The sequence below is a fragment of the Mastigoproctus giganteus genome, chromosome 1, assembly GCF_048544385.1.
Source record: "Mastigoproctus giganteus isolate SK-2022 chromosome 1, ASM4854438v1, whole genome shotgun sequence".
NCBI classification, from domain to species: domain Eukaryota; kingdom Metazoa; phylum Arthropoda; class Arachnida; order Uropygi; family Thelyphonidae; genus Mastigoproctus; species Mastigoproctus giganteus.
In genome coordinates, this window is record NC_143575.1 from 32,981,711 (window position 1) to 32,994,542 (window position 12,832).

The 12,832-nt window shown below is 34.4% G+C and overlaps 1 protein-coding gene across 1 annotated transcript in view; it reads left to right on the plus strand.

Annotated features, from left to right (window-relative positions):
• Window positions 1-7,220: 7,220 nt before the first annotated feature.
• The window catches only part of LOC150090691 (ATP-dependent translocase ABCB1-like), a 125,549-nt gene continuing 119,937 nt past the window's right edge, over window positions 7,221-12,832 (plus strand). Inside the window, exon 1 of the mRNA XM_090379448.1 lies at window positions 7,221-7,279. The gene's annotated coding sequence lies outside the window, so the exon portion shown is untranslated. The remainder of the gene's footprint in view (window positions 7,280-12,832) is intronic.

Consider the following 12,832-nt stretch of genomic DNA (forward strand, 5'->3'; position numbering starts at 1 on the left):
CAGCAAAGGTGGCGTTCCAGTGTAATCATAGCAAAAACATTTCCTGAAATAGATTGTGGCAGTGATCATCAGCTACTCCACATCGTTCTCAAGTTGAAATTGAAAAAGATCATAAATAAGGTTTTCCCTGGATGTAGAAAGTATTCCAAACGTTATATTCTTGAAACAGGAAATCGTTTTCAAGCTCTATTAGAACTAGATGACGATATACTGCCTGAGGAAATGTGAGAAAATACAAAAAGCATTATTAAGGATTCAGCAAATAGACACATTAGAGAAAGGTCAAAGACCAGGAAGCCTTGGATTACAGAAGCCACTTTTAAACTTATTGAACAGAGAAGAACTGCAAAAGCCCAGGGTGTACAAGAAAACGAAGAGTATCAGGAACTAAGAAAAGTCATCAAGCGCTGTTTAAGCTAGGAACAAACAGGATTATATCAATTGAAAGTGTAAAGAAATCGAATACCACAACAAACGAAACAACATTAAAAAGATGTGTGATGTAATTAAGTCCATAAGACAAAAGTTCCGACCAAAACGTAATATAATTAAGGACTCCAAAGGGAAAAATTTAACAGAGGTGAACACGATCAAAGGAAGGTGGAAAGAATACTGTGAGCAACTCTTCCGAGCACTTGCTGGCACTAATGATCTGCCACCCCCTTTTCAAGAGCGTGATCATGAACCAGTACCACTGAAGGAAGAAGTCGAAAAAGCCATCAGAGAACTAACGTGTGGCAAGTCACCTGAAATTGATGAAATCCCAGCGGAATTGATTAAAGCTACAGGTGTGAAGGGCGCCGAGTTTTTTCATAAAATGATTGTAAAAATTTAGGAAACGGGACGGTGGCCATCAGATTGGAAGAAATCAATTTTCATCCCTTTACCAAAAAAAGGAGATCTGAAAATTTGCTGAAATTACAGATTAGCCTTAATTTCTCACGCTAGCAAGATTCTTCTTAAAATCATATTGAACAGAATCTCAAGAAAACTTGAAGAAGAAATGCCAGAAGAGCAAGTAGGTTTCAGAAGGGATAGAGGAACTGGAGATCTGATCTTAAGTCTAAGACTGATTATTGAAGAATGCAAAGAATTTAATGTTACAGTCGTTTTGTGTTTTATAGATTATGCAAAAGCATTTGATTGTGTTCAACATGAGAAACTATGGGAAACAATGACTATTATGGGTTTTCCAATCCACATAATTCAGCTGATTAAGCTACTGTACCCAGGAAGAGGACTCCTGTGAGAACGAACATGGGAAACACGGACTTTTTCACAATAGGTAATGGTGTCAAGCAGTGCTGTATTTTGTCGCATCACCTTTTTAAACTTTAAGCCGAAGATATCATGCGTGAAGCTTTGGAAGATTTAGAGACTGGCATCAAAATTGGAGGACTGAAGATAAACAACCTTCGTTATGCAGATGATACTGTGCTAATTTGTAATTCTAAAGATCATCTTAAAGAAACTCTGAGGAGAGTATGTGAAGCATATGTGTGTAAAACTAAAATGTGGTGATTAGCGATAATCTTGGTTCCAGTAAAGTGAAGGTTAATGGGCAAGATATCGAAGAAGTTGATGAATTTGATTACTTAGGATCAAGAATAAATAAAAATAGTGATTGCTCAAACGATGTAAAGAGACCACAGGCAATTGCTAAAACGTTGGTCACTGATCTGATAAAATTATGGAGAGATCATGATCTGCCCCTAAAAACGAAACCGGGAATCATTGATTCGTTATTTTTTCCAGTTGGCTCTTATGGATATGAAGGATGGAATCTGAAAAGAGTTGACAGGAAGAAAATTGAGGCATTTGAAATGTGGTGTAACAGGAGAATATTGCGTAAATCTTACTTGGATCGACGAACAAATGAGTGGGTATTGAATAAAATTGGCAGGCCTAAAATTCTTCTTCGTAGCAACAACAAAAGAAAACTGAAGTTTTTTGGTCATTATAGTAAGAAGGGAAAACTTTCTGTTGAAGGATATAATGGAAGAAAAAACCAAGGGGAAGAGGTGTAGAGGAAGACCTGCAACTAGGTGGAAGGATGAGATCTGGCATGACACTTGGCGATGCTACTCGTATAACACACGATCGATGCAGTTGGAGGAATTTGTTGGTGGCCACAACAGTTCCTCAGGATTCAGGAAAATTCTATCTTTTATGATAAAAGATAGAATTTACTTTGATAATATTTTCGAACTTGCGTTTCTTTATAATCTAATTTCTTAAAACTTTGAAAATATTTCCATATTTTTAAGAAATTAGAAATAAAATTTGACAATAAAACAGTTAAAATTTTATTTGTTATAATATATAAATATATATTTTTTATTTATGAAAGCCCCCCCAACACGAAAAGTACCAGAACCTATTGTACTTTGTACCGTGCATGGGTTTGAAGTTGAGAAGATAAAAGAAGATATTTGTTGACATTAGACTTGAATTTCTGTAAATTGTAATTTTCAGGAAAAAGAAAAGTTGGTTCTCTGAGTATGAAGCTGTAAAGGATGCTGATTGTCTGCGACCTATTTGGACTGGTTTGAAAGAGAGAGGGGTAATTACAGAAGCCAATTCAGAAGAACAGTGCAGGTGGAAACATCTATAGAAAACGCATGCAGCAGAAACAGAACGTCATTGAGACAGAGAATGAAGAGATTTTCTAAGAGATGGATCATTAATTAACCTAATGGCCTTCTTTTGAATGGAGGCTAGAAGCCTTAGAGAGGTTATAGGGACACCACCCTATAACATAACATGAGAAAGAAGAGAAATGCTCGCAATTGTATTGTATTGTATCTCAACAAAGAGAGCGAAAGAGAAAACTCAGTTTTTAGATGCAGAGGAAGAAAATATTTGTGATGTGCATATGCTAACAGAGATTAGGAGTTGGGGTAGTCCCTAATAGAGATTTATGATGTGTAGAAATCTCAGTGTCGTCGCAGTAAAGCACAGGAGCAGATGGATAATCCTTTTTGTGAGATATAAGACAGGAAAGGCAATATAAAATGTATCACAGTATTAGTTTATTGAATATCGAAAGCCATTCTTGAGATGTTTATGTCGTTCTTAATCAGAGATTGATCGGAGTAGGAAAGTCGTTCACTGTGTCTAGAGCATGGTTTCCAACGCTTTGAAGTACGTTAGTTTAAATGTCTAGTTATCTATAAGTTGTGTACGTCCATCCAAGATAACGCCTCCCCAGACGAGAACACCTCGACCGCCATATCGATCCCTTTCAGTGATGTTTGCGGGGTGATGCCGTGTGCCAACCTCTCGCCAGATTAGCTGACGTCCAGAATCGCTTCTGAGACTGAATCTACTCTCATCAGTAAAGATTATCTTAAGTAAAGATTTTGTGGTTGTAACCTTTAGAAATAGTTGGTACTTAAGTTTTACACACCAGTATACTATTTGATATTATATTCAGCCAGTCATTCAATTTACAGCCTTTTCTTAGTTTTAAGTGACTAATCTGTACAGGTATAAATATTTTTTATAGTCCATCATAAAAATCTTGCAGATAAATTAAGTTCAGACTTACAGTGAGTGGCCATTTTATTAGCTACATCTACGTAGAAGTGAGTAGGTCCCCATTTAGCTCTCAGAACAGCCTGGATTTGTTGTGTATGAACTTAACAAGGTATCAAAAGAGTGCCAAAGTTATGGTGGTCCACAGCGTAAATTGTGTCTATAGTTGTAAGTTGGATGGTTGCCGATCTTTAACTCCGAAGAGAGTTCCTAGTTCCACCTCATCACAGGTTATTGAGATCTAATAATCTGGGGAAGCTACACAGTATGCTGAATTTACTCTCCTGTTCCTGGAACCAGTTCGGAACAATTCCGGCCTTGTGACATAGCGCATTATCTTGTTGCAGAACATATTCTCAGATGGACATAATACAGTCATGAAGGGTTGCGTTCGATTTCCAGATAAACTATGACATTCAAATCCTTGTTTGTTGTGGAGTTTTAGCACATCAGAACTCAGGCCATATGGAACCTTATAGTTACATGGTAAATATAAGGTTCCACAAATATCGACACACAAACTGTAAATTGTGTGCTCTGTGGTCGATTTTCTGTTTCCGGACAAAAATCCCAGTTTCTGGGAGAAAAAACCATATGGCCCTTGACTGATACCGAATAACTTAGCCATGTTGTGAAAAAGGCCCATAAAATTTCCTCATATCATCGACGGAATTCGGACTCATGTCTTTTCTAGCCGGTGTGGGGAGAACGACGATCTAATAACTGTTACCGGCGAGGGTATCCAAATGCTGCCCAATATGCACTATGAAATCTTTTCCTACACCGTTATACCGACACAACCAGACACCTGGTATTCTGGTCCTCCCATTAGCGTGAAACAGCAGAAACCAGGATTCGTCAGGCCTGGCAACATTTTTCAATCTCAGCTATCTAGTGTTTGTGTTCCTGAACTCATTGTAACCTTACCTTCTTGGTTTTTGCTGATAGGAGTCGAACCCGGCTCCGATACCCCATTCGTGACAAAATACCACGAAATTCCTCTTAACACTGTCGTCTGTGTTGTTATTAACTGACTGTAACCTAACTGTTATCCTGCACAAATCCTATCGTCCTCCGTTGGGCCCTCGCATCATAGAACTGTTTATGACCACAACATCGTCGTTGGCTGGATGTTATTTGGTTATTGGACCAATCTGAATACATTCGAGACAGTTATGCGTAAAAAATCCCCTCATGACAGCAGTTTTCGAGATATTCATACTTGCGCGTCTGGCATTGACTGTTATGCCACGTTCAAAGTAGCGTAAATCTTTCGTCTTGTCTTAAATCTTTCTCCTTCCTCGTTCCTACGTGTGTCTTCCCACCTGCTTTGTATCGCATGGTACCAACATGTGAAGTTGTTACTGAAGGAACGCTCCATTTCGTGAAAATAGTAGGCATGGCTAATATACATGCACATGCTGAATTATAATTACATTGTTAATATTAATTTTATTAACATTCACTAATATTTTATTTATAAATTACGATTTATATAATTACCTACAAAGTAATTTTAGATAGTCCGTCTCGGGTCAGGGTGGAACTGACTTCTTCCTCGGACATTCGGGTTTTTCATTCAGGAAAATAGACAAACTGACCATAGTAAGGCCTCATAGCCTTAATCGCTTTGTCACAAAAACAAAAAATTTTTCAAAGGACCACTGTCGCCGTTTATGGATGTAAGTGTTCCGTTTAGTCATAAGATTCTTACAAGCTGCAAAACAGCCCTACTGCACCTAAATCCCAACGTGCCGTTCTAGTTTTGGATATTTTTTGTTCAACAATTGACATTCCAAGAAAAATCCCGCCTGGCCTACTTGTGGACTACCCTCTTCGAGATTTCCTTGCGTTGTTATGGGGTTTCTAGTTTAGGATTTTAGGAGTTTCGTGGACATAAGCCATATTGTGACGTATATATTGTATGTAAATTGCGTATGTTCTATGGTCCATTTGCCTGTTTTAAAAACCTGAGTTTCCAGGAGAAAAAATCATGCTGTTCTCGCCTGAGACCGACTAACTCAGCTACGTTATGAAAAAGGCCCATAAAATGTTTCTACGACAAGATTCGAACCCAGGTCTTTTCTTCTGTGGGGGAGGGCAGCGATTCTACCCACTGTGATACACGCGAGGATTGGGTCTTTTAGCTGGTAGCTTATGAGTTTTTAGCGATACAAGAATTATTTATACTATTTCCCGAATCGGCATTGCAATGATGTCTTCATATCACTAAATCATATTTTTATGGAAAAGCATTGAAGTCATCAACGAGGTTATGCAATTCTATTAAAATGTAATCACATTTCCACATATTACTGAGTGATTGGCTGTTCCATTGAAATTTCTAAAGACACTTGCATATTGAGTTGTCTCTAATAATTTGGTAAGGTAGTGCATAAATTCTTAACAAATGACTTTCGCTATTTGAGATTTTGAAGAAATCACTTTAATAGTATTTTAAAATTCGACTTTTAAAGCTTCCTGAATACTAAGCAGAAGCAGAACATGCTTTCGAGAGGATAAGATCCATCCTTGGTGTGGTCACCTTTTTCCTGTATAACAGCTAATAATCATAATGTCATACAGGAAATCTGAGCTCTGATTTTAGAGAGGTCAAGTTATGGAGTTTCAATTACCTTACACCAATCACGTACAAGAGGCTCAAAAAGTTCTAAATTTTTGTTCGGGGATGTTTCTACGCATTCTCTTCCCTCATTACATCCAAAAGTTTTCAATATGATTGAGATCAGGACTGTTAGCACGCCACTTAAAAACATGAAACATTATGTTGTTCAACTAATCTTTGACCTAGAACAAATCACATTTGTATGATACAGAAAACAAAAAAAAAAAAAAGCAGTAAAATCTAATATGATTACTGAAAGACATCACGTAAACACGTAGCCAAACAACTCCCAGTAGAATTTTCGTGCAAAATTAATTAAAGGTATTTATCCTCTAGTAAACAGTACCGAATTCGCCAATGTAAACATGCAATTCGTACTGCAGGACGATCTTTTGCATGAATTTGCACACTTTATTTATTTTATTTATTATTATTTTTGTGTTTGTACTATATATATATATATATATATATATATTTTTTTTTTTTGTCAATGACTGTATGTAGAAATAATTATCTAGGCCTAACAAGAGCAAGTTGCGATATTTTAATTAAATTTTTTAAAAATCTCATGACAATATTACTTGTAGAGCAGTAATATTAACAGGTACAATTTTCTTATGACATAACGTTGGAAAACTGCATAAGCTTATGCAATTCTAATTGCGTTTTTTATTTATTTATTTATTTTATTTATTTATTTTTTTGCCATAACTCAGAACGCCATTCACAACTGTCGTCTGCTAATTTCGTAACTGTAAACAAACCGCACGTAAGTTTATTGAAGTGACAAACAAAATTTTAACGAAATAAGTGCAAAGGTACATCACTTGACAAATACGTGTTTACTAGTGGTGAAATTCTTGCCCATCCCCCAATAACTCCCCACTATACAAACGAACTCAACGAAATCAAAACTACTTCTATTCAGTGATAGTTCTGCTTTTTCCCGCTTGATGGCACTGCGAAACTAACCGTACATGAGTTGCATAATATTCCGTAACTCGCTTCGTACATCGGTTTAAAACGCCGTGAGCGGGCTTTAGTGTCATCGGAGAGCGTGTTCGGTGCACGAGGAGTGTTTCATTTGGTTTCTTGAATTGGATTAGCGGTTTACAGGTAAGCGCCTTAATTTCAATTGAGAGAAAATATACGTTAGATGGTAATTATACGTAAACGTTTATTTTCGTATTTTTGTTAATTATGGTACGAAGGAGAAAAAGAAATGGAGGAAAAAAATATCCAAATGACACCAACGTTCACTCAGATATAGTGAGAAGTAAACTATTATAAAAACTCACTAATTTGGACTTCACTAAAGTTTGCTAATTCTGATGAGAATTAGAAAGATAATACGAATGGAGAGAGAATGTGTAGATCCGAGTAATTAAATTTTTAATTAACGTTTAACTCAGTTATTTTAAAATTGTATTATTTGCTTATTATTGAATTTTAATTCTTTCTAATCCATTTTGTTTTAAATATTAAGGTTTTTATCATTTTTTTTTCACATTCTTTCATATTTGTGTCGTAAGATCATCTAAATTAAGTCATGTTGATGGATTACGAATAAATTTGTAATAAAATGACTTTAAATGTTTATATATAATTATTTATAATTATCCCCCCTCCCCCCTTTAGTCTGAAAGTGTTATTTAGAGATTTTGTGTGGTATTAATTAAACGAAAGCATAATGCAATTTCAAAACTCCGGTTTAAATTTTTCATTTTTTCTTTTAGATGAAAAATATTTCATAAACGAAGCGAAAATGGCATTTTGTTAAATTTAAGAAATTAATATAATATACATAATATTATATTTAATATAATATATATAATATTATATTTAATATAATATCTATTTAATATAATATCTAATATAATATCTATTTAATATAATATCTATAAAAATTAATAATAATTATTTATTTTTTTGTTTTTTCTGAAAATAAAAGATGTATTTATCGCATAAGAAGGAGACTGGTTATAAAATGAATGGACTATTATAAAAATTAACTGGTTATATTAATAAATTTTGCAAATATTAGCTGCCCACGATGAAATATCGAATTATTTTATCAATATTTTATATTATAAAGTTAAAATAATATATTTAAAAATAAATCCTTATTTATTTATTATTATTTTTTTTTTTCATCCCGGGAAAGTTATGCAGATCGAAAGGAATATAAAATTTGGCATTTTATGCAAAGAGTTGCATAGTTTCACTGGAACATGTAGAGTTCTTTGGCAGCACGCTAACCACTAGAAGGACTGTTCAAAAATTTTATTTACAATTCATCCAGAGTTCAAAATTACTGTAGATTTAGCAAAAACCAACGATATCGATCGGTTATAAAAGAAGCTACTAAAGAGGTCACTAAACCCTTAGCTATAATACAGATGGAATCATTAGACTTGGGTGAAGTGCCAGAAGTCTGGACATGAGCAAACGTCTCTCTTATATACACAACGGCGATTCTAAGACTGATCTGAAAAGACTTAAGACGAAAAATTTTGCATCCCACGATTATGGAGACAGTACAGGTTGGCCTCGAGTGTAGATAATATTACGAGAATCACAGCATGATTTTGATTAAGGGAAGATCTTGTATCACAAATCTTCGCCCTCTGCAGACGTTGTGTCAACTTCCGTTTTATTCAGAGAATTATCAATAGCACAATACACAGACACTCTATAAACCTACATGTGCTTAACAGATCTACTCTACCAGAACGAGGAAATTATTTGAGCTGAATGTCTGGCGTGAGTATGGAGTAAGCAGTCTGATGTTTTTGAACTTTTAAATGTCATCAATATTGATCTTTCTGTATACATCATTTTGCAGAAGAGGCCATTTGTTATATTCGTTGATAATTTGTATATTTTTAAATAATGCGTATTATTTATTTTACAAAATTGAGATTATTCACTGATATTTATTTATATGAGAGATTTTACGTTATGTGCATTTGAGTCTAATTGCTTTAATGAAGGAAATATTGTACAGATAGCAGACGATTCAGAAAGGCGTCTGCTCTTCGGGAAATCGATCGAAAATTGGCACTTTTAATATCTGCTGTTTCAGAGAATGCTTACACGTGGCAATCACGTGTTTGTTGCGGAAAGGTAGAAGTTGGATACGATTTTTATTCACTTCCCTTAAGTCAAGAGGAAGATGTCATAATGACGGAAGAAAGAGAGATGTCGAAATTATATCCACCATAAATTAAATATAAGTGGTTCAAGTTTAGAAGGGATGAAAAACAGCGGTATTTTCAAATTATTTTATGATTTGCACACTCTAATTTGTGAACATAAATTGTAAAACCAAATAAAAAAGACAGCTTTATTTTCAATGGTTATTAATTGTATTCGTGAAGGCTTAATGTGTAAGTTTGCTGATAAGAAAGGTTGGTAGGGTATTTAATGACAGGAACAAAGGCATACTACTGCAGCAAGGTCTAGGAAAAATTGGACAGATGGACTGAGAAGTGCCAATTCAGGTTTAACATTGATAAATGCATGACACTACACTGACTGATTGCTGTGTGGGAACAAACTACCAGCTGGTGTTGTGGAAGTGGATAATTTAAACAAATTTAAGAAAGGATTAGTTAGCCAAATTGCTACAGATGGACAAAAGACGTTTGGGTATGTTAAGTCTTAAACGTTTTCTTCATTCTCTGGATTTAGGGGTTGCGTGAGTTCGAAATACGGTCAGCTCAAATGCGTGTACTACGTTCTATACTCTCCCGTTGGCCACAGACATGTCGAATAAATTTTTAAATAAAAACCGATGCTTGTGTGGATAATAATGTAATTGCAGAAAAACTTGCTTAAATCTTCAGGTTATGCTTTATTGTAAAAGCATAAGAAAAAGCGCTTCTTCCAAAGTATATTTTAGTCTTGGAAAAAATTTTATTCTTTGGAAAAAATGCAACCAGATTATAAAGATTGTGATAACAAGAGGACATAAGTTTGACATCTGTGATAATCACCATCATTGTTATTAGGGATCTGTTGGGTGGCCTTGAAAAGGTATGTTACAAAAAACCCTTTTGGTATGTTTACTTTTCTTTATCAGAGACCAACTTTATTGTCCTGTAAAATTACGGTCATTAGATTAGATCTGATGCTTTTGTATGAAGCAATTAAAAACGACAAGGGATTCCTTAAATGACAAATGTCAGTTCATTCACGTTTTAATTTATATTTTTATTATCTACTCTGCCATACTCTTTATCTAAAATGCATTAAGGGAGTTGTATGCAATGTTATAGTATTTGAGCTTCGATGTATACGAAAAAGCATTCGTACATTCAGATTTTGTTTAAAAAAAAAAAACACATTTCAAACGTGGTTCAGAAACATTCTCGCTGGATAAGTTAGCATTAATTAATTAAATTTATTTTAAATTAATTATTATTTTTATGAAATGTTAATTAATAAATCAATCTTGAGAATTGCATTAAATTTTTATACTATCCTTCTGTTTTTATGCTTGCGGATCGAAATTTGTAATCCTTAAACACTATACGTTCCATTTTCAAAAGATAAACGTGACGTAATATCACGTGACGCTCATTAGCGAATAACGACAAAGAATGCTCTACTGATCGTATGCTTTTCACGTACCAGTGTTTAATGATCTCAATACAGTATAGTCTAAATAACTAAATATATTTTAGCTTTTTATATAAAATTTTATATATTTTAATATATAATAGTATGATTATATATAATATTATTACACATACAATCATTCAATAGTATTACACGTATTATTATTATAATTAGCCATATTGTGCAAAAGCTAAGGCTTTTGCTGCACCACCCAAAAAAAAAAAAAAAAAAAATCTGAGTTACCCTGTGTGTGAACGAAAGAGAGAGAGAACAAGAGTCAGAAGTAGAAGAGAATCGCCAAGAAAGATAAGAATGAGGATATCCAGCTGAGGACCCTGGGTGTGCCAAGTCCATACTCACCAGATGTGAGTCCCTGTTTGGGAACTGAGTTGCTAACTGAAAAAAAATAAATAATAAATAAAAAGAGTGGTTAAAATTTTCTCTTCGATAAATATGGGAAACATTCAGTATCTACAATTTAACCTTCTAGGTCAAGCGGAAGTATTTAAGAGTTTAACCTAGTTGACCTACAGACATCCTAATATATTAATAGAGATTGAGGTACTGTAGGTTAATCTGACTTAGATTCTGACGTCAGACAGATGACGTACTTATTACGTCAGAAAAATCTGTTCGAGAATGAATTTTATCTAAAATGCATCTGCTCGTTGTGTTTCTAGAGTCTGTTCAAGAGCGTTCATCAAGTAGGTATTATAAGGGGTGTGCAGCCCACCATATTTGTTATTGTCAATATGGTCACCATATTTGTTATTGTCAGTGTGGTTATTACCATATTTATTGTTATTATAAACTGTTTATTCGCCGTAGGTTAACCCCCTGAACAGCCAGTGGGCTAGGAGGTTGTGCAGATATTTAGTAGTCACTTGAGCTCGAACCACGATCAATTTCAACGCGTGTGCTGCTGCACTCTAAGTGACCACCCGGACACTTGAAACCTTTTACGCCACTATGATTCATTCATTTATTTTATTTGTATATTCATCACCTAATATACAAAACCTTAATCATAGGTGGCGCTCCACTTTCACAATGATAATAAAATCGACAGATTACACCTGGAATAATCTGTCCTCAAAGTTTATCTTTAATGAGAAGTATAGCTTCCGACGTTTTCCGGATAATGACTTTTTTTTTTTATTATTATTATTAAAAAAAAAGTTTGATTTTGTAAGTTAATTGCGAATAATGAAATCACCTAGTTTACTTTCTTAATTTTAACAGTTTTTAAACGAAATTTATTCAGACAACGTTTTCTTTTCTGAGATGGCTCTTCTAAGACATTTACAAGCAGTGATGTGATTAACTTAGGTTGGACGATTTCTCTAAATATGAAATTTACTAACTATAAGATTGTTAAATCTTCTGAAGTCGGTTGTGGGAAATGGATGCATTACTTGGGTCTGGCTTAAGTGGAAAATTTCAACAAGTTAGGACATGTGGAAAGTGTGCTGGTCAGTCTGAGATAACGACTAGATCTATCACTACATGAAAAAGATTGCGAAGCCCTGGCTTAGACTTATCTGGAGATATTTTGTTGAGTCCTGCTATCATTAGCAAAATAAACACAAGCTCCATATCCCAGATGATTTATCTTGTGTATTGAGAAACCGTAAATGATTTTTAACATCCTATATTACAACACGATGATTAATGACTCACTATTTTATTAAACTGTTTCCTTTCAGTGTGTGTTTTATTCATTCAATTACGGAAGTTCACATTTCACGACAAACTTCAGCATCACATGCCTTCTCTTTCAATCGCAATCTTGCAATATCGGTGTTCTTTTACGATACCCATGTATTTGTATTACAGACAAATAATGACAGTAACGCATATATTTTTTTCATTTTAAGTGCGCCCGTACCCAAAAATTCAATATTTCAGTCTTAAAAGTTATTAATAATATATATTTTAAGTATTAAGAGGTGTGATGAAAAAGTTCGGGGACTGATTTCGTATTTTGAAATTGCGGTGTCATAGCAAGTTGTGACTTGTCGCAACATGTTTAGTCATTTATCTAGA